The sequence below is a fragment of the Leptonychotes weddellii genome, chromosome 4, assembly GCF_054177405.1.
Source record: "Leptonychotes weddellii isolate Sample4059 chromosome 4, ASM5417740v2, whole genome shotgun sequence".
In the NCBI taxonomy this organism is placed as follows: Eukaryota; Metazoa; Chordata; class Mammalia; order Carnivora; family Phocidae; genus Leptonychotes; species Leptonychotes weddellii.
The window spans coordinates 121,260,557-121,288,535 of record NC_138372.1 but is presented as its reverse complement, the minus strand read 5'-3'; the positions used below and the strand labels follow the sequence as shown (position 1 = coordinate 121,288,535).

General features: G+C 36.4%; 1 protein-coding gene and 1 long non-coding RNA gene across 3 annotated transcripts in view; one reads left to right on the top strand and one right to left on the bottom strand.

Annotated features, from left to right (window-relative positions):
• Window positions 1-14,801, top strand: part of LOC115940543 (uncharacterized) — a 90,462-nt gene extending 75,661 nt beyond the window's left edge. The window contains exon 3 of the long non-coding RNA XR_004075283.2: window positions 14,721-14,801. This is a non-coding gene — a long non-coding RNA (uncharacterized LOC115940543). The remainder of the gene's footprint in view (window positions 1-14,720) is intronic.
• Window positions 1-27,979, bottom strand: part of PKIA (cAMP-dependent protein kinase inhibitor alpha) — a 96,373-nt gene that overhangs the window by 35,350 nt on the left and 33,044 nt on the right. The window lies entirely within an intron of this gene.

Sequence of the window (27,979 nt, the reverse complement as noted above, 5' to 3'; positions counted from 1 at the left end):
TGCCCACTAGCCCTGCTTTGTGCTACCTCATTCTATCTTATTGCTTCAGGATAGATACAGGTATTCAGCACCCTACTGGGTCTCACTGACACCAGGTATCAGGGGAAAGCAGAGTGCCTACTAGTTCCAATTTGCAATGTTCTGTTATTATTGATTTCAAGTAGAGGTGGAGGCTAAGCTCCCAAACTGGACCCTAAGACTGTGTAAGGGCAGTTGAGTGTTAATTAGCCCCATCTTACATCAATTTGCTGATGGATAGGTGTGGAGGCTCAGCTCACTGATGGACCACACTGAAATAACCCTGGTAGGAGAATCAGAGTGCTGCCTGCTTTTGGAGGGCAGGAGTTGGATGGTGTGGAAGATCAATTCTTCACTTGGTCCCACTGAAACCAGGGGGTATAGGTGGTAGGTGCAATTTTTCCATTGGATTTTGGCTTGGGCACAATATGTATTGCCAAAATGGTTTTCTGTTGTTAGCAACACTTTTCCTCATACTTTGGCTGGGGAGACCAGATTTTCCTTGAAGCTTTTTTTGTCTCTTGTTCTGTTGGTGGTTATGGATTGGAGGCCCCTGCAGTGCACTCTGCAGGATAAATAAGAAGCAGTAGGAAACAGGAAGTCATCACCATATCATTCCTCAAGTCCCAAGGTTCTTAGTAAATCTGCCTTCTTATTTCCATCATTCAGTGTCTTCCTATTCTTGTTTCTTATGTTATGTTCAGGGTTTTAGTTTTAACTGTGAGGACCTGGGAGAAATGAGCTACTCTATCTTGTTGGAAGCAGATGTTTGGAAGTCTATTGGTGTTGGAAGTGCAAATTTTCACACTTTTAGGGGAGCCTGGGTGGCTCAATTGGTTAAGTGTCCAACTCTTAATTTTGACTCAGGTCTTGATCTCAGGGATTGAGCTCTGCGTCAGGCTCCATGCTTAGCAGGGAGTCTCCTTGAGATGCTCTTTCCCTCCCCCTCTGCACCCCTACCCTGCTAACTCTCTCTATTTCTAAAAATAGATAAATCTTTTTTTTTTTAGAAGTACTGATTTTTACACTTTTAAAAGTTAAGTGTTTTGTTGGATTTGAAATTAAAAAATAAGCAAGGAATGAGGCAAGAATGACTTATATGATAATAGATCAGAGTTGGAAACTTCAGTATACATTCATAATTAGATTAATATTGACACACATGGTTATATACAGAAATGTTTATAGATATGTGTATATACATGGTTAGTACAACACATATGTCTCTTTGCTCAGTCAGCTAAAAAGATCTAGAAACAATGACACCCCAGCAGCAATGAGCATACCTTTCACCCAGATCTTAGTGTCTAATACCATTCTCCAATAAAAGGATCTAGGAAAAATGACTGATGCTAGGGCTGAGACTGTAAATATACAAGATGAGCCTAGACTATCTTTCAGAAAAAAAGGAAATACTAAAAAATACAGACCTATATGGATCAGGACATATCAAAGTAGAAGAACCAATTGAAAGAGTTCAGATTGGTCACAATTAGAACAATTTGAGCAACAAAGTAAATAAAGTAGTATTACATTATAACCCAAAATATAAAATTAAGTCCGTGAGTTCTTGCTGATAAAATAATTGAATAGATAATTAAATGGGGAAGAACAGACAAATTTCCAATGCAGAATTCCAAATAGCTTATATAGATACTCTACCTTAAGCATAACTCCCCATTCCTTAGTTGTGGGCCAAGCATAATGACTTTCTTCCAAAGTGTACAGTATGGAATTGGGAAAAAGAGTAACTTTATAATAGTAACTGAAAAACCCTACCTCAGCCAGGTGATCAAGGTCACCCTCAGCAGTCATAAATCATGTTGATACCATGTACACTTGATGTGATCTGACAAAATGGCCCTTCTACTCTGCGGTCTTTACCCCCAAACACATAATCCCAATCTTATCATGAGAAATGCATCAAACAAATTCCACTAGGGGTACTGTACAAAAATCTGATTTATACCACTTAAAATTGTTAAGGTCATCAAAACCAGGAAAGTCTGAGAAACTATCAAAATCAAGAGGAGGCTAAGGAGATATGGCAACTAAATGTAATGTATTATCCTGGATAGAATCCTGGAACAGAAAAAGGACATTAGGTAAAAACTAAAGAAATCAGGGGCGCCTGGGTGGCTCAGTTGTTAAGCGTCTGCCTTCGGCTCAGGTCATGATCCCAGGGTCCTGGGATGAGACCCGCATCGGGCTCCCTGCTCCACGGGAAGCCTGCTTCTCCCTCTCCCTCTCCCACTCCCCCTGCTTGTGTTCCCTCTCTCACTGTGTCTCTGTCAAATAAATAAAAATAAAATCTTAAAAAAAAAAACACTAAAGAAATCAGACTGAAGTACAGACTTTAGTAAATGATAATGTATTAATATTTGCTAATTAACTGTAACAAATGTAACATAATTATATAAGTTGTTAGTAATAAAGGAGAATGGGTGTAGTGTATATGGAAACACTATACTATCTTCTCCAATTTTCTGTAAAATTAAAACTGTTGTAAAAAATAAGTCTATGAAAAAAGTTGTTTTCTTGTTTTATAATTATGTGACTGTATTTCTTAATAAATATGTAAATTTGCTTTACTTTCATTGATTTTGGGGTTAAAGAAAAAAAACTATCTCTGAAAGGATCTGTAATTCCAATTCAATAAGTAATGATTCTTGGTATTATCTTCTGGAAGAAGCATGGCATAAATCAAAGCAAATTGTCTTTAAATGCTGAATTCTTTTCAGTGCTTCACCTTTTATATGACTAATGTGTACCATGGGCATGATTCCACTTCAGAGGGCAGTGGAATTGCCTCTGAAGTTACAATCATAAACACTGATTGTAGGCAGTCTAAAGTACAGTGAAATATTAATGGAAGATATCATAACTTTGGTTAATGTATTTTATGTTTTCAAAATGATGTATTATTATTTCAGTCTATAAAGCCTTCGCTGTTATATATTTCCTACCCACCTTTTCCCAAAACAACGTAAGAAAATGATACTACCATTTGATTGTATGTTCATCAATTTAAATTGAAGTTTGTTGGCACTTGTAGCTGCCAGTGATACTGACATGGGTGGTACTTCTGTAAATCCATTCCGTGGCAAAATATGACCTTCACAAGGGAAATCTTTGACACAGTAGGTCCCTAAAAGTCATATGACATATAGTTTTGTAGCTAGATTACCAAACGTTTTACTTCGAGGCAAAATAGAATGTAGAAAAGGCCATCAGAAATGCTCCATAAATTTAGAGCACATAATGTCATTTAATATGATTGTACCTCAGCATTCTATCTTTAATATGGCGAATCCCACATTATTTTTATTGGTGCCAAATACAAAAATCATCAAGGAATTTTATGCTTAACTTTTAAAAATAGTTAAAGTAAATTATTTAACAAGTTCTCCTTTGGGTGTGTGTTTTTTTTTAAGATTTATTTATTTATTTTAGAGAGAGAGAGAGCACAAGCGGGGGGGAGGGGCAAAGGGAGAGGGGGAGACAATCCTCAAGCAGACTCCCTGCTGAGTATAGAGCCCAACGCAGGACTCGATCCCAGGACCCCGAGATCATGACCTAAGCTGAAATCAAGAGTTGGATGCTCAACCAAGCCACCCAGGTGCCCCTCTCTTTTGCATTTTTCAAAACAGAGCAGTTCTTTTTAGTCTGACCCTGGACACAAAAGTGAGTTGGCCATGTTTTTTCCCATGGATCCTTTTCTCACCTGTTCCACTGTGTCATGTGTTCTACCTTCTCAAGAAATAGCATTTAATCATTCATCCATGCACTCATCTAATCATTCAATTATTTATTAAATGAATTTTTATTGAACACCTACATAAAGCAAAAAAAAAAAAAAGGAAGAAAACTAATCTGAGTTGCATTGAAAAGTAATGAACTCAGTTAAAATCTTTGCTGATAACAAGAGTTACTCAATTCACTGGAAACTGCATTTTCATTATGGAGACTCAGGGGAAAGCAAGACCTACGTAATAAAAAAGGTAATAAAAATCAACCATATATGCAGTGCCTGCTTTGTATCTGACTCTGTAAAAGAAACTCTAAAATGATTAGGGTTGAAAAAAAATGATTAGGGATGTTTTGAAGATTGTCTGTTATAACTGGAATCTCCATTTTACAGATAAAGGCTCACAGATTAGGTTATTCACCTAAAATGAAATGGCCCAATAACAGCAGAATTGGAATTATAACTTCAGACTTTATAATGCCAGAGCCTGTGCTCCTAAGTATAATACGTGTATGTGTGTGTGTGTGCATGTGTGTGTGTGTGTGTGTGTGTGTGTGTGTGTGTGTGTGAGACAGACAGAGACAGAGACAGAGACAGAGAGAAGGAGAGACTGAGAAATAGGATAGGGAATTTCTGAGAAATGACAAGAGTACTGCCAAATATCCATCAACCAATAATTTAGGAACTCCTAACTATGCAAATAATTGTTAATCATAAGGCTGAATTAGGGATCTCTCACTTTTGAACTAAGAAATTAAAAGATTTCCAGAAGTTGAGTCCAAATTTACATTACATAAGATACTTATTACAGAGAGTCAAAGTATAATTCAGTAACTGAAGAGCTCTGAAAATACTGGAAGCATTCATATCAGTGCGGTTTCATAATGTGGATAATAGAGGATTTAAGAAATTGGCAGATGTACCTGTAGACTCATTTGTTATCATTTCTGTGAATATAAGTGAATAAAAATGAGAAAAGTGGAAATGAGTGGCTAGCAATTTTAAGTAGTCTTCTTAATGTCCATACTAGGAAAAACTAAGCACACACAAAAAATGGATCTTGAAATATTTTTAAAGTACTTACAAGTGCATCAGGTCTTTTTATATCAAATAACTTGGAGATATGAACTATAAAATAAATCTAGTTTCTGATGACAGAATTGTTGACTTTTTTGAAGCTATGTAATGTAACATGCTGCGATAACCAGGAAGTCTTAAGAAAAAGGTAGAAAACCACTACTCCTCTTAAAAAGCAAAATTATAAAAAGAACCATGTTAAAAAATATTTTGAAACAAATAGAAAATTCCCATACTGTTACAGAACTTTTAAATCTTTATTTGGTTTAATTTATAATAAATATTCACATGTTTACATAGTTGTCACAAGGTAGACACAATTTTGAAATCAGTTTTCTTCATTCTTTCATTATTAAACATCCTAGTTTGCTGCATTGTCTTGTAATTATAATAACTATAATTTTCTACAAAGGAGATAAAATTAACTAAAACATTCCCCTATTGTTGACTATTAAAGATGTTTCAAATTTTGTTATTAGAAATGACACGACATGGGGCGCCTGGGTGGCTCAGTCGTTGGGCGTCTGCCTTCGGTTCAGGTCATGATCCCGGGGTCCTGGGATTGAGCTCCGCATCGGGCTCCCTGCTCCTTGGGAAGCCTGCTTCTCCCTCTCCCACTCCCCCTGTTTGTGTTCCCTCTCTCACTGTCTCTCTCTCTGTCAAATAAATAAAATCTTCAAAAAAAAAGAAATGACATGACAATGAACACCTTTATTTATATAATAATTTTCTAAATACAAATTATTTTTAGAGTGTTTCCAGAATTAGAATTAATGTGTAAAACCTATAACATTTTTACCTCGCTAGACATTACCAAATTACTTTCCAAAAGATCAAATCATATTGCCAAGAACTTTGCCAACATAAGATATCATATAAAATTTTTGATTTTGCTAAATTAATAAACCGAATCCTCATATTCCATTTCTTTGACTTTTTTGATAACTACTGAGGTTGAATATCACATATGTATTTAAAATACTATTTGTGGGCACCTGAGTGGCTCAGTCGGTAAAGCGTCTGCCTTCGGCTCAGGTAATGATCCCATGGCCCTGGGATGAGCCCTGCTCAGGCTCCCTGCTCAGCAGGGAGTCTATTTCTCCCTCTCCCTCTGCCTCCCTCTCCCTCTGCCTGCCACACCCCTGCTTGTGCTCTATCTCTCTCTGTCAAACAAATAAATAAAATCTTTAAAAAAATACCAATTATATTTTTCCTTGACTGTCATCTCTAACATTGTTGTCTCTTTATAACTTATAACCAGGTAGCTAGAGAAAAAAAAATCACATGGCAGGGCAAATTGGTATTCCAATAAGCTAAAGATTACTAATTTCAAATGTTTTTTTTTTTAAGATTTTATTTATTTATTTGACAGAGAGAGAGACAGTGAGAGAGGGAACACAAGCAGGGGGAGTGGGAGAGGGAGAAGCAGGCTTCCCATGAGCAGGGAGCCCGATGTAGGGCTCCATCCCAGGACCCGGGGATCATGACCTGAGCCGGAGGCAGACACTTAACTGAGCCACCCAGGCGCCCCTCAAATGGGTTTTTCAAGACTGGAAATACGACTCTGACTTAACAGTAAGTTCTTTCTAGTTCTTAAAGGACTTTTTTTTTTTTACAAATCTCCACTCTCCTCAAATTTCCCTCTATCCTCTCTACCTCCCTTGTTCTCAGCAGATGAGTTACCTCATATCTCATTAAGCAAATAGAAGTCAGGAAATAACTTACTGTCAAATCCATTAATTCATTAGCCTTTGCACTGATCCTTGCACTCCTTTTTGTTTTAAGAGTTAAAGTTAAAGTTAAAAAGCCATTCACATTACACATGGCGGGTATTCCATTTTCTCTCATCATCTCAAGTACTTCACAGCACTGCATTTTCTACAACTCAAATTCCTTATGAATTATTCCCATCAAATTTCAACTTATTCTAGACTAGTAACTCCTACTTAAAATGTTAAAAAGTATACATGCAACATCGTCCCTTGATCCCTGCCTACCTTCTTTATCCAATTCATGGCGCAGCTTTTCAAAATTATCTTCATTTTCCTTTTTCTCACATCCTATTTACTCTATAATTTAGCTCCAGCTGGCTTCTCTCACCCCAGCCTCTTTGCCCACTGCCTTGAAATTTTACTTATGAAGGTCACCAGCTGTCTCCAAGTCAGCATAGCCAATGGATAGTTTTTGTTCTCATATTTCTAGGTTCTTTCCTTCTTTAAAAAAGAAAACAAACAAAAAAAACTTTGTTTTTTTCTTTTACAGCCTCATAATCTTCTATCTCAGTATATTTTAGTGGTTCCCCTTCTTTAATCTGATTTCTAAATATTCTATTAGTCTTATTTATCTTCAGTGGAATATACAACTATATGAAGGATTATTCTCAACATTTAGTTCTCACAGTAATACTAATGGCAGCAATGAGTACTTCTATAATGATTCCATGTGCCAGGAACTATTCCAAGACACTATAATATATATATAATATATATACACACACCTATGAGTTTATATATAACCTATGAGTTATATATATACCTTATATATATAAGTGAGTTTATCCTCCCCATAAATCTATGAGATAAGCCTTGTTATTATTCCCATATTACAAATAAGGAAACAGGCCTGAGAGGTTAAGTATAATTTACCCAGTGTCACGATCAGTAATTGGTGATGTCCTGGGCTGAGCTAATGCTGGGTAAGTTAAAGAGTTTAGAGTAGAGAAGTTAAATGATGTCTCATGGATTGACCTTAAAGTGTGCAAAATTTAATTAATAACTTGTTTTTTTTTTTAAAGATTTTATTTATTTATTTGACAGAGAGAGACACAGCAAGAGAGGGAATACAAGGAGTGGGAGAGGGAGAGGGAGAAGCAGGCTTCCTGCCGAGCAGGGAGCCCGATGCGGGGCTCGATCCCAGGACCTGGAATCATGACCTGAGCCGAAGGCAGACGCTTAACGACTGAGCCACCCAGGCGCCCCTTAATTAATAACTTGTAAAGAACCAGAAAGCAATGGAATATTTTTTACTGAATGCAATCTTCTAAGTCATATATCGGTAACTAAGTATGATTGATTCTTACTGAATGAAATTATTTCTCATTTCTCTGTTCTTTTGAAAGAGAAATATTCTTGTTCTAGTGTTTCACATTTTTTTTTCATTCATTCGCATATTTACTCATTTATTAAGCACACATTTCCTCAGCACTTTCCATGCCCCAGTCTGTTGAAAGCCTCAGAGGATTCAGTGGTTAAGGACAAAACACAAAGTCCTTGGTCTTAAGCAAATGCCCCAGAGGTGGGGGAAGCAGAGTAAACATGTAAACAAATTTCATATAGTGACAGAAATTTAACTGGATAATGGGATAGAGAGGCACAGAGGAGGCATGTCTCTGATCAAAACAATAGTGGCAACATTTGAATTGAGACATTAATGATGGGAAATGGTCCAGGTAAATGAATCAGCCAGTGCAGAGCTGTGAGGCAAATGTGTCTGGAACCAGGTGAAGGTTGGGGAAAGATGTAGCAAGTGGCCAGAGCATATGGTGACCATAAGCCTCACTCAATCTTTTATATTTTAGTCTCTTCACAGTAGATAGTCTTTAGAGGTGAGGCGCAGGCCAATGATAATCATCTGATTTGTGTTTTTTAAAAGATTACCTTGACTTTGAGTCTCCTACAAAAAACAAAATTACTGTGCCTCTATGAAGTGTGGATAATAAATTTTAAAAAGCCCCAATGATCTCATAAATGGTTCATTAATTGTCCTCATTAGTCTCAACTAGATTGTATTAATATAAGCTTGGTGACCCAACAGTCCTGGGGCATGTTAGATTAGGGAAACCCAACTATTTTCAAATGGTGTGATTTAAAAAATTCTCAAACTTGCTGGGGTTCAGGAATATTATTTTATTGATGGGGGCTGGATGAGAGGTTTAGAATAAGAAAAGAGCACATGATAGTTGGCTTCTTTCTGTGGGAGAAGTGATGGGGGGGCTACTACTCTGCATTGATGCATCACTTAAATTTCAGAACTAGTTCAATCTCATAAGTATTTGCTAAAATCTATTCTATGTTAGGCACCTAGCTGACAGTGGGAATACAAAGTGAATAATAATAAGAGTAGCTATTACTAATAAGAGTGAGGCACTGTGCTAATTAATGCCTAACATATACCATCTCATTTTATATTAATTTATGCATTAACTCTATGCAGTAGGTGCATTTATTATCCCATCTTCCAGATGAGAAATCTGTGCTTTTAAGGTGCTTCAAGGTTAAACAGCTATTCATGGGTGTAGGCACTATTTGGACTCAGAAGATCACCAATTCTCTTAACCATGATGCTGTATTGTCTGCAAGGACCTACTAGAAAAGTTCAAAATTAGACATATATGGATAAAACTAACCCCAACACTGCCTGGCACAAACTAGCTGCTTGACAAGATTTGTGTTTATGTAAGATGCTCTTGGAGAGAAGACTGTGAGAGAGGATCACAAAAACATGCTCTCTGTACTAAGGGGCAACAAAAGTGAGAAAGAATTAGCCTAGGGCACTGGGGTAGGCTAACAGTATGATGTTGAGGACCAAGAGGCAGTGTTTCTCTCTTTTTTTTATTCATAATTATTAAATTATATCTGCTTCACAATATCAGAAAGAAGTCACAGTGTAGTAGACAGTTTGTAGACACATCTTACCTTGAATCCTGACAGATGTATATAGTACAATACTGGCACCTAAGTATAATTTTTAAAAAAAACTTTCATTTTTCTTTTTTTTTTAAAGATTTATTTTATTTATTTTAGAGAGAGAGAGTGTGAGCACAAGTGGGGGGAGGCAGAGGGAGCCGGAGAATCCTCAAGCAGACTCCTGGCTGAGCAGGGAGCTGGAAGCAGGGCTTGATCCCAGGACCCAGGATTGAGGCCTGAGCGGAAATCAAGAGTTGGCTGCTTAACTGACTGAGCCACCCAGGCGCTCCAAAAAAAAAAAAACCTTTCATTTTTTTCTTTAGCCTTAAAGCAAAATAGTTTTCTGATATGTATAATTTAGGAAAATCTTCAGAGAAAATATTTAAAGCATACTCTCTGAGAGGAAAGCGATTTTCAAAAGATCTATCAGTAGAAGCAACTCCAAACCCACTGATCATTTAGTGATATATCATCCCTCATGTTGTTTCTTTTTCTTTTTTTTTTTAGAAACATATCTTTACTTAGTGTCTGTTTCTCCCGTTAGGACTTCATCTTTATTTTTTTTTAAGATTTTATTTATTTATTTGAGAGAGAGAGAGAGAAAGCGAGAGCAAGAGAGCACAAGCAGGGGGAGCGGAGGGAGAAGCAGGCTCCCCGCTGAGCAGAGAGCCCATGTGGGAACTGGATCCCAGGACCCTGGGAGCATGACCCAAGCCAAAGGCAGAAGGCAGACGCTTAACCGACTGAGTCACCCAGGTGCCCCCCTCATGTTGTTTCTTTATGCATTTTTCTGGAAGAAGGCTCATAAGAGTTCATTAATTCTCAGTGATAAAGATCCACACTGATGGCAGAAAAGAGCTTTGCTTTGGAATTAGATCAGCTTAGGTTTTCCTACTTACTAGAATTAGGTAACACTCTTTATCTTTCTGAGCCTGTTTCCGATCTGCAAACAGGGATAACACTATTACAGAGGGATGCGTTTAAATTAAATGATGCACATAACCTTCCAGATTATAAGAACATGCCTAATAAATGTTAAGTGATGTGCAAATATTCTGCTTCCTTGAAATGTATGAAACCTGTTTTCATGCTCTTCACACTATTTCTTAGCTAATGGTCTAAATATCAAGGTAATGTTTAGTTAAAAGTGATTTTTGTTCTGCCACTGTCCATTTCTATTTCCAACATATTCTCCTTGATGAATCAAATCTCCGTATCAGTAATACTTATCACATAAGCTATTACTGTTCACATTTTAAGATATTTCAATGTGAGATAAGTTATCACTCAAAGGGATGGCTAAGCTGGCTTTGCCAAGAATTCAATGAGATATTAATACATCTTATTCAGAACTAACTTTCAAAGAAGAGGAGAGCAATGATTCAAGATGTGAAGAGAAAAAACTTTTTTTTTTTTTTTTTTACGAAATGTTATTTTTCTTTTGCTTTGGTGGAGAAAAAAGTTTATAGGTAACTTATAATATAGTTATATTTATAATATAGTTATATATAATATAGTCAATTTATAGCTTATAGTCTAACATTTTGTGGTTGGTTTAAAAGAAAGTGTCAAATTTACAATAATAAATCAGTCTTCTTTAATCAGTAATGCAGATTTACAAATATTCTTTTCTGAGAGTAACAAAAGGAAGCACTGTTTTTCCTTCAAGTCCACAGACTCTGTTAGTTGTAAACACTAGTAACTCTCAAATGCAAACAGAATCAGTATTCCACATGTGGCAATCAGGAAACAACTTGTGTACCAACTATCTTAACAAAAGGCATGCAAACACACTAAATGAGTAGTGAAAGTCAAAATGATGCCAAACGTGTATGAAAACAGAGCATACAGAATTGTAAATTATTTGGGGAGATTAATTATAATATTCCTTCAGAAAGATTTGTGTGAGTTATTATTTAAACACGGAACATAGGGGCAGGCGCATGGGTGGCTCAGTCAGTTAAGCGATGGGCTCTTGATTTTGGCTCAGGACATGATCTCAGGATCGTGGGACTGAGCCCCACGTCGAGCTCAGCACTAGACATGGAGCCTGCTTAAGATTCTCTCTCTCTCCCTCTGGCTCTCCCCACTCCCTCTCTAGTAAAGAAACAAACAAACAAATAAATAAATGGAGATCACAGTCAGATGATCTAGGTTATCAAGCTGATACTATAATACTACCAAAAATTTGCATGTGATAATATGTTATAGGAATAAATAAAATTTTATAGGAAGAACTAATTAAATGAATTAGAAATTTCATTTTATACTCTGACATAAATATATATATATATCAAGTTGGGTTTTCTTGACTAGATGAACAATAACTATAGATAAAAGGAAATTGTGTTTGTTGTTGCTGTTCTTTTTCCAGAGTGTAAAACACTTTTTCTTTCCTTTCCTTCTTTCCTTCCTTAAATTCCATTAATTAACATATAATGTATTATTAGTTTGAGAGGTAAAGTTCATTGATTCATCAGTCTTATATAATATCCAGTGCTCATTACATCCTATGCCCTCCTTAATGTCCATCACCCAGTTACCCTATTCCCCCACCCCCTCCCCTTCAGCAACCCTCTGTTTGTTTCCGATGGTTAAGAGTCTCTTATGTTTGTCTCCCTCTCTGATTTAGTCTTGTTTTATTTTTCCCTCTCTCCCCCTATAACCCTCTGTTTTGTTTCTTAAATTCCACATATGAGTGAGATCATATGTTAATTCTTTCTCTGATTGACTTATTTTGCTTAGCATAATACCCTTTAGTTCCATCCATGTCGTTGCAAATGGCAAGATTTCACTTTTTTTGGATGGCTGAGTAGTATACCATTGTACATATATACCACATCTCCTTTTTTTAAAGATTTTATTTATTTATTTGACAGAGAGAGAGAGAGAGCACGCACAAGCAGGAGGAGTGGGAGAGGGAAAAGCAGGGTCCCTGCTGAGCAGAGAGCCCAATGCAGGGCTAGATCTCAGGACCCTAGGATCATGATCTGAGATTATGCTTAACTGACTGAGCTACCCAGGCGCCTCTATATACCACATCTTCTTTATCCATTCACCTGTCAAGGGTGCTCTGGGCTCTTTCCATAGTTTGGCTATTGTGGACATTGCTGCTATAAACATTGGGGTGCAGGTGTCCCTTCAGATCACTACATTTGCATCTTTGGGGTAAATAGCTAGTAGTGCAATTGTTGGGTCGTAGCGTGGCTCTATTTCCACAGAGTGTAAAACACTTTAAAAAGGAGGGTGGGGATATGAAGATGTATTTATGGACTTGGGAAGATAGCTCCATGGACTCTACCTCTGTAATATAAACATTTATTCTAGATCTCAAAGAGAATTTGGATCAGTTATTTCAACACACCCACAAAACAGTCATGTTCAAACATGAAGAGATGAAGAGATACCAGTTTATATTTTTTTCAAACTGCAAGAAGAAACCTCCTTTCAGTTTTCATCAGAACCCCAGTTTTCCCATTACTAGGGTCCACAGTTCTTAAGCAAAACAGTACAGCACTTACATTAGTGCTTTCTCCTGCTATGAATAGCTTCCCAGTCTTCTCATCAGTGCTCATCCCTTCTCTTAATATGTTGGTCAAAATTCAGCCATCAACCCAGGAAATTTGTTCCCAGTTTCACTGCTGGTACCTGATCATGTTATTTCAATCACTTTAGCATGTTTATACTACCTACTTCAGCAGGTAGGTAATATATGTGATATGTGAGATTTAAATAAAAGAATGCCCATAAAGTACTTAATGCTCAGCTTCAAGCACAATATGAATATTCAGTAGCTGCTGGCTAGCATTATTATTATAGCATTTACATTAAAACTAATCTGTACTAGTTGCTTTTTGATCCCCCAAATGGGGTAAAGGAAATAAATGGACATGTATTGATTATCTACAGTGAGAGGCAGTGCAGGGTATATAGAATTAGTGGTTCTCAAGTTGAAATTGACCTGGATTTCCATTCCATCTCTGTCACTTATTTAGACTTCTCTATGCCTCAGTTAAACGGAGATAATAGATATTTCAGGGACATTGTAAGAATTAAAAATAATTGTAGGGCTCAGTCAGTAGAGCATGTAACTCTTGATCTTGGGGTTCTGAGTTCAAGCCCCACGTTGGGTGTAGAGATTACTTAAAAATAAAATCTTAAAATAATAATTATTATAATAGTGTTTGGATCCAGAAGAAGTATTCATTACCTCATTTAATGTAAATTATTAGATAATATTTTGATTGAGTTTTGAGAATCTGATAACAGCTCTGTATCCCTTCCCTTAAATATAAACAAATAAATAATTCTTCACATCATTTTGCATGTAATTCCAAGGCTTTGTTAATATAAAAACCAATCAAAACCTTTAGTTGGCACAAACAACTCAGAAAAACTGTTACGGGGAAAGAACTATAGTTGTTCTTAAAACAGAGACTATCATCCTGGAGAAAGACAAGCAACATTTAAATGTCAAAATTTGGGTCAAAACTCTGAGCTTGCAGAATGGTATCTCCACCAGGTCATGATTTGACCAGGATTGAAATTCCTGCCCTGACTGTCCTCAACCCAGGCTTGAAAACCTGGCAGATAATCAAGTGCAACCTGTAGCTGAACAGCCTCAGTCACTTGTCTATAAAATGGATACATTAATACTATTCTGACAATAGCATTATGAAGATTAAGTAAGAAAGCACAAGTAAGCTCTCCTAGCACCTGTGGGCCAAGAAATAAACGTTTCAGCTTTCATTTTTCTTTTTCCTTCTTGCTTTACTCCTTTCCTTCCTTGCCCTGAGTTCTCATTTTGTTTCATGTTCCACAATGGTGAAGTCATCATAATGCTTTTACTCCAATAATGTCATATAATTTCTAGCATAATAAACAAAGAAAGCATAAGAAACGTGATTGAGGTAAATAGTGCCATTACTACTTCATTTTATTAACCTCATTTGTCTAGAAATACTAGTTGTTCATCATCCATGGGCACAAACTGGATGTGTATCAAATATAATAAAGCTCTGGAAAATTATCTCCAGTGCCATTTGGGGTTCCATTTATCTACTATATAGCTTTCCTAAAACTAAACTATCATTTCTAATCCTCTTGTTTTTATACCCTAAAACATGGCTTCTAATTAATGGTTATATTGGCATTACATTCATTCCTCTTTGCTTTTTCTCTGATGATAACAGGTACTGCTGGACAAGTTAATGACATGGGGTTTCTGAATACAAGGAAGGTCAAAGAGGAAAAGAGAATGAGTGAGGTAAGATATTCACATATAGAACTAGTGGAGCTTTAGCAATAACAAAACCAGTGAAATTATAGATAATTAATCAGGAGTCAGGAAAACTTTGTGATGTGTTGCCATTAATTGGACAACTAGAGTAAACAGTCTCACAAACATTAAAGAGCAAAGAGTGGAAAATCTGTCTTTCCTGTCAGCTTCTTTTGCTTGTTATCAGAGCAATTATCTCCTAGTTTGTGAAACAGTAACAATTTATGTTCGAGGGGCGCCTGGGTGGCTCAGTCCCATTAAGCATCTGCCTTCAGCTCAGGTCATGATCCCAGGGTCATGGGATCGAGCCCCAACCCCCCTCCCCACCTCAGCATTGGGCTCCTTGCTCAGTGGGAAGCCTGCTTCTCCCTCTCCCACTCCCCCTGCTTATGTTCCCTCTCTCGCTGTGTCTCTCTCTGTCAAATAAATAAAATCTTTTAAAAAATTAAAAAATAACAATAACAAAAAACAATTTATCATTCGATTTAAATGTTATCAGTGTAAGATATGGAGATATGAAACCTATAATACTTTATTCATAAACTTAGTATTACAGCATCATATATTCCACAGTAAAAATGATTTAGGAGAAATGTAGAATTCATGCAAAGGACAATAATTTTTAAACTTAAGAAAAATTTTAAAAAGATTGCTGACTATGTCTTGGCATACTTTCCTTTACAGAATATGTTAGAGCCAGCACTTTTTTTTATTAAGAGCTACTGTACTTTAGAGAAAGCCTCTATTCATATTCATAATCATCAGGCAAATCAAGGAGCTGATTTGCTTAGAATTAGTAACTCCTTTTTTCTTCACTTCCTTTATTTTTTTTAAAGATTTTATTTATTTATTTGTTTGACAGAGAGAGAGACAGTGAGAGAAGGAACACAAGCAGGGGGAGTGGGAGAGGGATTTGCAGGCTTCCTTCCCACTGAGCAGGGAGCCCAATGTGGGGCTCGATCCCAGGACCCTGGGATCATGACCCGAGGTGAAGGCAGACGCTTAACAACTGAGCCACCCAGGCTCTTAATGAAGAAAGGAACATCTGACAAGAAAAAATAAAATCCTTCTTTTGTTAAAAAAGATGGAATGTTAGAAAATTAATTTATTTTTCACAAATAATGACCACTACTAAATATTGACCCATGTATATTAAACAGTCTTCTTTTGCTATCCGATTCTAAATATGAAATGCATCCATGTTCAGGAATCATTTCAAAGCAAATGTATTTTGGGTTTTTTTTTTTTTTTTTTTTGGTGACTGAATAACCATAATGAGTCCTAAGATCAATCTGTTTTAATTTACATAGCTGCTAAATATAAAATAAAATTTAGAGGTCTTTTCACTTTTTCATTTTAACGTTGTAAGGAGACAAAGAAAACTGTGCTTTCTATCATATTATAGTTTTGCTCAACTCCTGATGCCAAAATCCTTGACAGGTAGTATTATCTATCTGTGTCCTTTCAGAACCTCCTTACATACCAGTCCCATTAAAAAAAAAAAAATCAATAGCCTTAGGAGACCTTTCAAGAAAGTCATTGCTATTAATTCATTTCTCAAATACGATCCAATTTAGCAATAAAATGTGTCGAACTTTATAGCTTCTTCTCAGTGCATTAACTTTGGATGTCTTTTCCTAGATGACAGAGATAGCTTCTATACAAACACACATGGATAGGGGCGCCTGGGTGGCTCAATCGTTGGGCATCTGCCTTCGGCTCAGGTCATGATCCCAGGGTCCTGGGATCGAGCCCCACATCAGGCTCCCTGCTCAGCAGGAAGCCTGCTTCTCCCTCTCCCCCTGCTTGTGTTCCCTCTCTCTCTGTCAAATAAATAAATAAAATCTTAAAAAAAAAAAAAAACACACACATGGATACACACACACATATCATTTGGCCTACTTTCCATCTGTAATTCCACACTGAATTTTCCTTGCCATTCACCAACACCAAGGCCAGTTTATCAAACTCCTTTTCCCTGCTAGCTAGTTTATGTTCAGGAAACAGGGAGCAATTTTTGTGTACTCTTTAAGTTAATCTACATCTTATTTATGAACTACGAAGAAATTATTTTTATTTACTGGCATCTTGATCCTTATACAATTACTTCTAATTACATATGGCTTGCAGGACTAGCTTTATGATTGGAGATATACAAGAAAGATCCAATGCCTAAAAATGCTTAACAGATGCTTGACAGTCGATGCGCACCCCTTTACCTCCACACTTCATCCCTTTAGCTTAAATCTTCCTTCTCCATTGAAATTCAAATACCCATTGTACCTTAAGATCTTAGTCATTTTTCCTTAGCCAGAATGATCCAAAAGCAAATTTTGATGATGTGTAGGAGGGAAGAGAACTCGAGGGCATAAGGTTTCTGCAGAGGGTATTAGGTAACAGAGGGGACAGAATGGTAGACTCACAGGGGAAAGACTCAGAAAGTGGAGCTTGATGAAACTTAAGCAAACACTGTAGTTTTGCCTCAGGTCTATTCTCATTAGTTAGACAAGGAGGGTTTGAAGGGGACTACTACTCCTGCATAAGAGTTTGCTTGAAAAGCATTGCTTATAAAATACTGTGTGCCCCTGTATATTACAGAATGTATAATGTAATTCAAACTGCAAGAAACAGGCACATTCCCACATGGCCTTGGCCATGCACCATTTTGTAGCCTGCCTACTTTGAGCATCAGAAAGTGCCTTGTAGAAATCTGGTTGATCTTATTTTAAACTTCTCACTTCCCAAAAGACACAGCACAAAAATACTGTAAAATTATTCATTGACAAGAACCAAATGTTTACTACTGTAATATATTGTGTACAATTTATTGACTGTTTCTCCTACGTATATATTTATGTAGTCCATAATCTAAAATTTTCAATAGGTATAACTACAATATGATTCTGGTGTCAACCATAAAATCCTCTCTTACAAAGCTGGTGAAATCCTTTGCTACAAAAAATACGTCTCTATCTTATATTATTGTTTCTGTATTGGTGGTATCCATATTTCCCAGCAGGTTACTTTTCAACCTAGTAAACTTCTTCCAAGTCACTTCCTTGAATCATGGATGGAATACAAATTGAAGAGAATTCTCCATTTTTGTTTATAATTTTACAAATTTCAACTGAAGGTGCAAAGTCTTCATTGATGATTTCTGTAGCTTTCTCTCCTCCTAAACTTGTCAATATTAAGTTTCCGGATTTAAATATGTTATGCTTTTCTAATGTGTTCTCTGTTATAAGCTCTCTATTCCTTTAGAACTAATAGTAGAAGTGGTATTTTCATGGGAAGAAAAGAGTAGCATCTCTACTACTTTGCTTTCAATACTTTGGGACTACATCCTCAGTTGCATAATAGAAAACCTGGCCTGGCATCAACTGGTGGGATTAGAAACCACTGTTTCACTTCCTTGCAATTAAAATATTTACATCAACTTCTCTTTGTTTTGAAAATGGCACATAGGACCCAGTGTGGGTGTGGCCCATGAATCTTCTGTGACTCATATCTTAGACTTGTTGCTTCCAACTTCTTTATAAATAAATTTACCAATTACTGGGGGCCAGGTTTGGTTACTGCTGTTGGTTCTCAACAGTTTAATATTATGAGGCATCTCTTGAAATTATTTCTTTGCTATGTCTGTAAAGGAACTCTCCCATATCCGCCCCCCTGCCCCCACAACTCTTGTATTCTGCTGCCTATTTAAACTTAGTATCTGTATGTAAATAGTCCACCGCGTTTCTTTTGTTGATGCACTGGCTATTTTCCAAGATTTTGTTGTTGACCTTGTCTGACTGTTTAAGGATGACCTTTTGGTGATGTTATAAAACTTCTTAAGAAAAGTAGACAGATATGCTCATCTAGCCCTCTTCTAAAAACTGAAAAAAAGCCAGTTGTTTTAAAACAGAATGGCTTGGTATAGAGGGCTGCGGCATATTTCACCTGCACCTGCATGTTTTAAGCTTCCAGAACTAAAAATTAGCTCTGCAACATATAATCACACACAAAGAAAAAGCAAAAAGGAAATCAGTAATGAAAATTTTCTGCTAGATATGTGAACAGTATTGATGGATAGGACTGCTACTTTTAATATTCTCATAAAGACCAATTAACCAAATTCAATAAAACAACCACTTCTTCCATGAGAAGAATTAATGGACACGGACATCAGGAGTATTAGACCTGGCAAGAATTTTGGAGGTCTCCTTTTATAGAGGAGGATGAGGTCTAGAATGGTTAAGTGACTTGTTGAAAGCAAGGACAGGACTAGGATCAGAGTTGGGATTTTCTGCCTCCCCATTCAGGAGACCTGAGCTTATTCTTTGACTGAATTTGCTGAGCGTTTATGCACTTACATCAAGAAAGCCCACGTATACCAGATTTGTTTTCATTGTTATTAGCAGAAGCAAGTCAGTAATTTTACAGGTAGTATAGTATAAAATTAGCCCAGTCAGTCAAACTAGTTAAAAATTAGTCAATTTAATATTCCAAAAGAGACAGTGCTTTGTAGGTTCTTTTTTAAAAAACTGGAAATGAGAATTAGATAATGTATGTTTGCATATGTGTGTATGTTCAAATTTAAAAGAAAAGAATATAATTTTTGAGTTTTTTATTGTCTAGTTATATATGACAAAAAAATAGAACACTTGTAGTTTAATCAAATATACTTGGAGTGTTTACTTATTTTTGAAGCACCTTTATATATCTCTATAGTTTTAATGATAATTAATGGGACAGCATTAAAATATTATGTATTTTCAAGCTAACCCTGATAAAAAATATTTTTTAAGTATCCTAAATTATGTGAAGACTAGAAGTACTATTGCTGTATCTACTCTACAGAAAGTAGTTGATGTTTAGCCTTGAAATAATGCTGCACCAATATCAGGAAACAATTCTTAGATTAAAAAACTCATTCTCTCCATGACGTATTATCTTTTCACAAAAATTTAGTTCAAAGAATTTGCCTTTTTAAGGTTTCAATCACTTTTCAACATTGTTTCCATGCATTTTCTTGTTAAGGTTGCCTGATCCTGTTGCTAAGCAACCTTGCATTCTTATTGGGGCATGATGATGTAGTAATAATTATTTTAAATATATCCATTTGTATATAGTTTATTTAAGAATATCCTGATACTTTTGTCTAAGAGGCTTTTGTGTAAGAGGCTATGTAAGAGGATTCTTCATTGCAATTCAAAGTTCTATAGGAATATAAGTGATAGAATTGCGTTTTCCAGAAGACTTGGAAGAATGCCAACAGTACACTGGGAAAGCACTAGATCTTACTTCCTACCAGTATGCTTTTTTCTAGAAAAGGGTAAAATCAGTGAGATGACAAGTTAAGGGATTCACCAGAGGATTTCAAAGAAACATAAAGAAGATGTTCCTTTTACTGACTAGCTTAAATTATTGTTTTCCTTCTTACCCCAAATTCCAAATAAAAACTGTAAATCCATATTATTTTGAAAAATAAGTTCCATATAAGCCTGACATGGGTATAATTGAATTTGATCAGACTTTCAGATCAAACTGAATTGTTAATTAAATTCCCTTTGTCTGTTTGCTTTTGTCCCAGACCTCCCTCTTCAGTTCAGTAATATCCAGATGGGACTGGCATCAGTAGCCTTACTATTTCCTGCCTGATATTTAGGGAGATATAAGGGGACTACCAGCACATCTCTAGCACATAGTGAGATTTAATATATAGCATTCCCAATGTGTATCTGAAAAAAACAAAAAAGGTTGTTCCTTTAAACAATCTTTTTCAGTAATAATAGAATCAAAGAAACAAAGATATTCTGTTACTGAAGAATCATGGAGAATGTCCTAAGTACAAGAGAAGAACTCCACTAATGCCAACCCAATAATGCAGAGCTGATAGAGCTGCCAAGAGACAGTCTCCTGTGGTGAAACCACCTTCGCAAGTTCGGAAGGTACCCCAAACATCATCTGTTTTCTTTATAACCTTCCTTGTCTCTAGCACTTAATGATACATCTAATACTGTATTAATTCTATTTCTATTTTGGGGATGATCCCTTCTTAAGGATATGATCTAATATACAAAGTTTAGAGTATTGATTATTTGCCCCTTCTTCTAAAACTTTAAACTATTACAATTTAAGTTTATAATTATATGGCCACTCTAGATGTCAGTCTCCTTACTTATAAAGTGGGGCTTGCAATGCTTTCCTTTCCTTTCAAAGGATTAAATCTGATATGCTAGGGGCGCCTGGGTGGCTCAGTCGTTAAGCGTCTGCCTTCCGCTCAGTCATGATCCCGGAGTCCTGGGATGGAGCCCTGCATCGGCCTCCTTGCTCATCGGGAAGTCTGCTCTCCCTCTCCCACTCCCCCTGCTTGTGTTCCCTCTCTTGCTGTCTCTGTCAGGTGAATGGATAAAATCTTAAAAAAAAAAAAATCTGGTATGCTAGCATGGTATCTACCATATAGAGAACATTCAATGTGAACTCCCTTTCCTCTTATTATCTTCACTGTGTGTGGCCCACTTCTAGTTTTCTAAGATTTATTGGAAGAGTTCATACCTTCTAGGAATACATGGTCTCTGATCATATTCCCTTACCAAACTAAAGGCTCTTAATTCTTTTATAATTCCCACATTCTTATTTTCCAGCTCAGCTACCTTTTTCTGAAATTTTCAGATTTCGGTTTAATTTAGCAGGTGTCAATTGAGGTACTATAAGGTGGGGGGCATTACAATAGGTCCTGAGATTACAAATGTAAACAGGATCCCTGTCCTCTGAAGTTTGTAGTCTAGTGTCAACAGTAATAAAGAGATAAAAAATTGCAATTAGACCTGATAAATTCTGATATTGGCCAGACTGTGCCCCTGTGAGAACACATAAGTGAAACATCTAAATCAGATTAGGGAGAATGGGAGATTAACAGAGCTTCCTCTTCTTACAGGCTTTTGTCTAGAGTTGGCAAACAGATCTGTATCTGCGTTCCAGGTTTAGGTTGACCAACCAACCAGCCTTATGTTCCTCTCAGCACGACTAACTTTAGGCAGTTTTCTTCCCGACTACAGGCCCCTACCTCTCCTTACTTCAAGCATTTGCATTAGAAAACTTGCAACTGGAAATTCTTTCTCTGTCCCTTTGAGATGTAAATCTCTTCCAACCTCTTGATAGTTTTACAACCAAGGAGTATCTTTCTCAGTGACCTGGGAGCCAAGTGTTTGAAACATAAACAAGAAAGATAGCACCCCCATTCTCTGTGGGATGGTAAGAGTCTACGTCAATAAGTGCCAGTTAGAAAACACAGATGGCGTATTTGCCACTGACCAATCTCCCTGCTTGGTGTCTTCCAGTACTAGTCCACTAGTTCGCCCCAGTACTGAAAAACTCTCCTGCCTTTTGTTTCAGCAGCGTTGAGTCCAATATCTCCCCTATTGCAGCAGTCTTGAATAAATTTTCCCTTGCCTGTTTAATTCTGCCCCTTGATAGGATGCATCTAGGTTTTGTACAAGGAGGAAAAGCTGATTTTTACCCAGTAATCTACTTACTGATGTCTAGCACTTAGTCAATCTTTGTAATTGCTGATTAAAATAAGCCTATCATGTCAATCAATGTCTAGAGGGCTCTAAACTCTCGCCAGTAATAAATGAAGCCCCAGAGGTTACTACCTTCTACTGTAACCAGAATTATTTTCCCAAAAATATATTTCTTTACACCTATGCACAAGATGTGCCTTTGCTTCAAAGAGACTGTGAGTAAGCTAAAATATTCACACTTCCTAGTAGCTGTATACTCATTCTTTTGGTATTTCAATGATTCAAAGGATCGGAATCATGAGCAAACTTGGGAGCGATTCACCATTCACCATCAATAAATTACTCAGCAAGGACTCTACCTGCTGTACTCTCCATGAAACTCACTATAGGATCAGCTGAGGCACTGACCTCTCATACATGACTGAGAGAGTTTCAGATAATTGATGGTTTTAGCCAAAGTTTTGAATTTTAAAATGGATGGAAATTTCTAAATCAATCATAATAATTATAAATCATCTTCAACAAAGACTGCATAATTAAATTTTCTAACAATTGCTGTAGAAATTAAGCTTAAATTTAAATTTAATTTTAAAGTAAATGAAAATATTTACTGCATTTTGATACCTTTTTATCATTATAAAATTTATAAAAACCAAAATTTTTTCCTAATGTGCACATTGCTATACCAGCTTTCTCTCTTTCCAAAAAAAGTGTTACAAATTTAGTTTAAGGGCATACCATACAACATACCGTACCTTAGAATTAAAGAAATATGGGCGAATGATTCTGATTACCTCCCCATGCTACGTGAAAATTAATTTCTCCAAACTTTCTTGAACAGTTTTTTTTTTTTTTTTAAGATTTATTTATTTATTTGAGAGAGAGTGTGTGTGTGAGCAGGGGGAGGGGCAGAGGAAGAGGGAGAGATAGTCCCAAGTGGACTCTGCACTAAGCACAGAGCCTGACTCGGGGCTCAGGTCTCATGACTCTGAGATCACAACCTGAGCTGAAACCAAGAGTCAGTCACTTAACTGATTGAGCCAGCCAGGGGCCCCTCTTGGACAGTTTTTTTAAAAGATGCCAGTGTGGGGCGCCTGGGTGGTTTCAGTCGTTCGTTAAGCATCTGCCTTCAGCTCAGGTCATGATCCCAGGGTCCTGGGATCAAGCCACAAATTGGGCTCTCTGCTCCGCAGGAAGCCTGCTTCTCCCTCTCCCGCTCCCCCTGCTTGTGTTCCCTCTCTCTCTGTGTCTCTCTCTGTCAAATAAATAAATAAAATCTTAAAAAAAAAAAAGATGCCAGTCATCTAACTCACACAAACACCCCTAAACATGTATCTTTCTTGTTGGGGAAAAGGCTTGGTGTAAATAAGTGGTAATTAAAGTTAGTGTGTTAATTTATGTTGTTATAATTTACAATACAGTAGAAATGTAGTTTTAATATAAAGATGTATATATTTTTCAAATATATGGGACTTTTACTACATTAATAAGTTGAGTATATCTTATAATCATACCTTTGCTTTTATAATATGTTGTGATGCAGAATCTTCGGTGGGAAACATATCCCGTGAATTATAAGAGTACCATTAGTGGAAAATACAATATTATTTTAATATATAATAGCATGAAACTAGGACAGATTTTCAGCAAAAGAAGGGAGTTGCATATATTTGGCCTTTATTGTCAGGCCTATTTCTCCTTGGTAATTGCCCAGTCTTTATGTACACGTTACAGTGCAGTTCTCTTACGGAAACCCAGCATTCTTTGCTCTGTAATCTTTTCTACCTACAAAATATTTGGCAAACATAGCTATTAGCTCGATGTGAAGTGGTTGTATATATCAAAATTTCTTCACAAGCTCACTTAACCAAGGTACCAAATAATTTATCCAGAATCCAAATCAAATCAGTTGAAGAGCTAAGTGTACAAAAAAATCCCGTAACACCCTAGATTCCAATGTGGTGCAGTTTTTATTAATTTTATATCACTTAGCAAGCTCAGGTTGTGTCTTTTTTTTTTTAATTTCTAATTTATTTATTTGAGATAGAGAGAAAGATATAGCATGAGCTGGAGGGAGAGAGAGAGGGAGAAAGAATCTCAAGCAGACTCCACGCTGAGGGCAGAGCCCAACATGGGGCGCAGTCCCAAAACTGGGAGATCATGACCTGAGCTGACACTGAGAGTTGGCCATTTAACCACTGAGCCACCCAGGTGCCTCCAGATTGGGTCTTTACATTGAGTTTCTTTAACTAACAAATGCTTAAGAACATACTTTAAATGCCATTACACCACGAGACCAGGATAGGAAATGCATTAGGAATATAGCCAAAGGGGGAAAAAAATCACTCACATATGCCCTGTTTTCTGCTGAAGGGAGAATCTTGGCTCCATAACAAGGTTATTAATATGTTACATATTTCTGATAGAAAGTTCTTATCTTTTGAGAAGGAGCATTAAACATATTTATGCAGTTTAATCCTTCTTGAGATACACCTTTAGAAATAATACTTTGTTACTTTGTTATAATTGTTTGAGAAACTTCAGCTATTTCATAGCTATTGCTCTCAGTATTCAGGTAAGATATTTATGAAAACATTTTATTAATAATTTTATGAAGATATTTAACAACAATTTAGTATTAGAATTTTAGAAAAGAAAATAGGCCAATAAAGGTGGTTTTATTCTCTTGGTTTAAACTGTAGAAATGAAAATTCTGAAGTTAAGTAAATTGGACAAAGTATGTTGCTGTTTAAGAAGTTAAAGAAACTAAATTAAGACGTCCCCCGTTCTTTATCACATTTTATAAATCCATTCAGATTAATCTGGAAACCTTCATCAGGAGGTTTACTAATATTTGAAGGTAGACATTTTTTTTATTGTCTGGCTGATTTTTAAAAGAGTGACTATAGCAAGATTATATAAATCAAATTGGCGCAAACAACATCCTGGCTAGTCCACGTCAGTCACTTTCCTCAATTTCAAGGTTATTAATTACTCAACTTATCTTATGACTTTAATTTTAGAAAGCCTCAAATTAGCAGCAAGTTTTATCTGAGTCAAAGCAGTAGGGGTTCTACAGAATGATTTGTTAGGTTAATTTCTCCTCAATCGAAATGTAGATGATTAAGATACATACTAATTTACTATAGAGAAGTCACATATTTTTCAGTGAATAAAGTCTTCCCTTCTCTGTTCCCGATGGCCATTTGTGTGCAAAACTTAACAATATTGGTTCAGCTCCTTTTTTTTTTTTCTGATTATAAACATCAGTATGAGTGGTGATTAGCTGCATGACTAACTGGACAGGAAGCTCCTCAAACATTTTTTAACTCACTAGCAATCTTTTATATCAAGCAGCAGCTCACTAAGTGTTGAATGAATGAGTGGACAGATCCCATTCATACACTATCATAATAACTAACTACTTCTTTAAAAATCTGAGGTTTAATTTTGTGGTCAAGTACTGAAAAATGGAAATAGAAGTCAGTACTTCCATTTATTTATAACACGACCTCTCTCTTCACTAGATGGTTAAAAAGGTTAGTTTTACCGGTGGCCTCAGAAAACATACTAAATGCGTTAGAAGAACCGAGATATTTATGACATATATTTAATTGGTTTGGGAATGGAGTGAACAGGTATTAGTTCTAAAGACAATCTGGTGCTGGTTTCAGTGATGCAGCCTAAACTGCACATGTTTCAAACTCAGCCCCACACCTTGTTAATTTTGGCTCACTTAATAATGCTTCCTGATGCTGCCACACAGGCCCTTATTTTGAAATAATAGGTGATTTAACTATGTATATGTGGGGTTTTTTTTAATGTTACATAGAAAGCTAGACTCAACATTTTATATGTGGTATGAGAAATATGAAACTTGGGGTAAATTGTTATTTATGATAAACCCAGATTTACAGAAGTTTACATCAACTGAAAAAATGCTAATTAATATTATGCTCGTTAATGTAATTACTGACAATCTCTTCCTCCTTAACTATATGGCCCTATACCCAGGGTACTTATTTGTGCAAGATGCCAAAGTTATCACCATTGGAGTATGCCATCAGAAAGACAGATGTTCCGAGTGAAGTCAAGTAACCTCATGGTTTTAGCATGATCAAAAAATTAGTAGTTTTAGTACATTAGTTGCTATACAAAGCCATGGATTTCATTAGCTATTCAGGAATCCTTCAAAACACCACATGGCCAGTAGGCTGGGCCAGCTTTTGCAAACTACAGCAAACCAGTCTTCATAAAATAATCTAAGGGGCATTCTTGATCTAAACCCAAACAGAATGGGATTAAATATATAAATCCTTTCAGGAAGCTTGTATGTGGAAAAGATCTGTCACTTAGGATGGCCAATTCAGCTGAACAAGTGAGGCAATGAGACTGATAGAATACACCCTTTCCAAGGAAAAAGTTATAACAATTTCTATTGATGGTGACAGTATTTCCATAGGCCTCTGTTTCCAGGAGGTTATATACAGTATCACAGAAGAACACTGAAAACACATAATTGAGTCTTTATAAAGAATCAGAAAAATACATCAGATTTCTCTTGACAAGAAGAATGAAGCTTTTTAATTAAGAATAACCATTATTATCATTACAGAATTATATTAGTATTAATATTTTATTATAAAATAAATTATATTCAGGGAAGACAGATTGGCATCACATCAGCATTACATCACTAAAACGTAATCAGTACACAAAATGTGCTAAGCCTAAACTAAGGATTCTCACTTTTGATCTTAAGATTATGGCAGTTTGGGGCACTGGGGTGGCTTAGTCGTTAAGCGTCTGCCTTCAGCTCAGGTCATGATCCCGAGGTCCTGGGATTGAGCCCCACATCTGGCTCCCTGCTCCTCGGGAAGCCTGCTTCTCCCTCTCCCACTCCCCCTGCTTGTGTTCCCTCTCTTGCTGTCTCTCTCTGTCAAATAAATAAATAAAATTTTTTAAAAAAGGTTATAGCAGTTTATCACAATTTTTCAGTAAAACTCATTCTCATACTTATTGTATCTCACTCTATCAGAACTATTTCAAAAGGGATCTTGTTAGTCATCTCCATAAAGAAAAAATCCAAGTCATGCCTTTTCTATGAAATCTTTGGAAGTTGCTATGACAATGGTATTTTAACTTAGCTCACAATTCATGTTCTTTAGTTCTTACCCAAAGTAACTTGGTTCTGCTTGCTAGGTATCATCTTCTAAAATTCCAAAAGATAGTCCCAAAAGTTTGCTCCAGAGATTGGGATTGGGAAACAACAGAATTATTAAATGCTGAACTTTAGGGGTGCCTGGGTGGCTCAGTTGGTTAAGCATCTGCCTTCGGCTCAGGTCATGATCCCAGTGTCCTAGGATTGAGACCCACATTGGGCTCCCTGCTCAGCAGGGAGCTGCTTCTCCCTCTCTGTCTGCCCCCTGCTTCTGCTCTGTCTCTCTCTCTCTCACTGTCAAATAAATAAATAAAATCTTAAAAAAAAATAAAATAAAAAATTTTTTAAAAATTGCTGAACTTGAAAAAAATCATTTCTACATATAAACTACCAAAACTGAAACAGGAAGAAATAGAAGACCTGAACAGACTGATAACCAGCAAAGAAACTGAATTAGTAATCAAAAATCTCCCAAGAAACAAGAATCCAGGGCTGGATGGCTTC